The following is a 2,135-nucleotide window of genomic DNA, read 5'->3' as shown; positions in this document are numbered from 1 at the left end:
GAGGGGAGCAGGGTTTTCCAGCAGGAAGCACGGCCTCCCTGTTAACAGTGTTTTGATCCTGCCAAATCCTTCTTCCATCCCCAGTGTCTTGCAAGACGAAAGGGAAAAAAAAACAAAAACCAAGGCTACAGCAAGTTTAATAGATTTGTCCAGAGGGCATCAAAGCGACTCAGTTACAAGCAGCAACGTCTCACTGCCAGGACTAGCTTGCTCCTACCAAAATGGTTTGAATTGCAAGCGGCGGGCTGGAGGCACGAGGGCCTGGGCTCTGTGGACGCATGTAGGAACGCCCCTTCGCCAAGGGAACTAATCGGGCAAAGTCCAATCGTCTTCGATGAAAGCAGGTATTCATTCCCTCCATCTGCGGTGGTATGAGCATCTGGCCACTACACCACTTTAAGATAAAATAGGTCCTTCTTCATATGGGCTTCGGCCCTGCCCAATGGGGACTAGCCACTCTTAAAACGGGTCGATAGACAACATATATCCGCTGGTTTTGTACAATGTATTTTGTCTCCAAGCGACTCTCCACGCCTTCCATAAGCATCCCGAAGCAAGAGGAACAGAAGGGTAAGTCTGGCGGGTGATTGCTCGCAGGTGCGCATTCATTTACGGGTGGCTCCAGCAGTTCTTGCTCAGGCAAGTGTCCCTCTGAAACCAGAGCCGAGGTCAGGCCCCCGGTGCGGTGACACTCGCCACGCGGCTCGCGGGTCCCCAAGAGCAGGAAGCAAGCGAGAGGCACAGCTCGGCACACCCGCGGCTAAGGGCGGGACATGGAGGACTCCCACTGAAAGAGGCGGCCCTGGGACGAACTCATGTTAAGCCGAGCACGATGAGAAACCTCCTCTCTCCAAACGTAGACCACACATCTCCCAGGCAGACACTGCAGCCCAACCTGCCAGCCCAGACACGCGGGCTCAGGACCACGAGGCCGGCTGAAGTCAGCCGAGTATTATTGCTGGCACTGCCCTGTCTCCGGGCAGCCGGAATGACTTCGCGAGCAGACACTCGCCCAGGGGCCTCTCCAAGACCGCCTCTGCAGCACATACTACAGGTGTCCGGCACAGGAGGATAAACCCAAGCCCAGAGACGTTAAGTGATTTAAACTCCTACAAGCTAGACAGTAAATATTAATTGTGCCATGGGCACATATATATTTAATAGGGTGGAAATACCTGTTCCTTGAGTCTTCATTTATTTTTAATAGTACAGTAAGGAAAAGAAGAGTCTTGATGTAAACATAATTTTACTATTCACTGGTTGGTGCCATGCTTCAACCCTCCAGCTGTCTTGACATAATTCTAGACTTTGGCCGACTTGTACTTTTTGGTGGTTTGGAGGTGGAGATATCTCGACGGCTGGGGGATATCTCCGGGCTGTCTCAGGCTCAGGCCCTCAGTGCAGGGCAGCCAGAAGTGGGAAGCGGTGTTAAAAAGAGGCGTTTTGTTAGCCTCTTGACAACAGTACTCAGCCTCCCTTAGTGATCAGAGACAGCAGGAGGTCTGGCTTTGTCTTTAAAGCGTTTCCCGCCACCCCAGACACCAGCAGCTCCATGTCTTCGGGTTTTCCTGCCTTGAAGCCCACTCAGTGCAGCGAGCGATGCGTGTTGTAGTCCAGTCCACGCTGAGAAAGCAAGGGGGGGGGCGAGCTTCCCGCACACCTTGACACGCTCCAGCAGCGAGCTACCTTGACACGTCTCCAGCTCTCAGCACTCATGTGGAGAGGAAAAAAAAGGGGGCCAAAAGCTGAATGAGAGACTCCAGAAAAGCCACCAGAAGCTTTGCACAGCGCGGGGGTTCACTGCTTCAAGCCTACCTAAAGCCTCAGTGGTCTCGTTTCCCAACCCAGCACTCCCCCTGCCAGCAGCGGGGTCGGGCAGGGGCATTTACGTTTCAGCAGAAGGAAGTGGATAAGGCGCTGTCCACACGGGGCTCAGCCACTTCCCGAAGCGCTTTGAAAGAGCGCGGCCCCGAGGGCCGGATGCAGGCGTCTCCGCGGGCTGCGCCGAGGCTCGGGGACCGGCTGGGCAGGAGGGTGCGAAGTTACCTCGGGACCAGCAGAAAGTAAACTCTGGCCACAGCCTAGAGACTGCGGGGGTCCCTGCGCTGGGGGGCGGGGAGCCAGGCGGAGCAACC

The sequence above is a fragment of the Gavialis gangeticus genome, unplaced genomic scaffold (genome assembly GCF_001723915.1).
Source record: "Gavialis gangeticus isolate Ggan-Ray unplaced genomic scaffold, GavGan_comp1, whole genome shotgun sequence".
Taxonomy (NCBI): domain Eukaryota; kingdom Metazoa; phylum Chordata; order Crocodylia; family Gavialidae; genus Gavialis; species Gavialis gangeticus.
The sequence above is the reverse complement of the archived record's forward strand: the minus strand, read 5'-3'. Positions refer to the sequence as shown.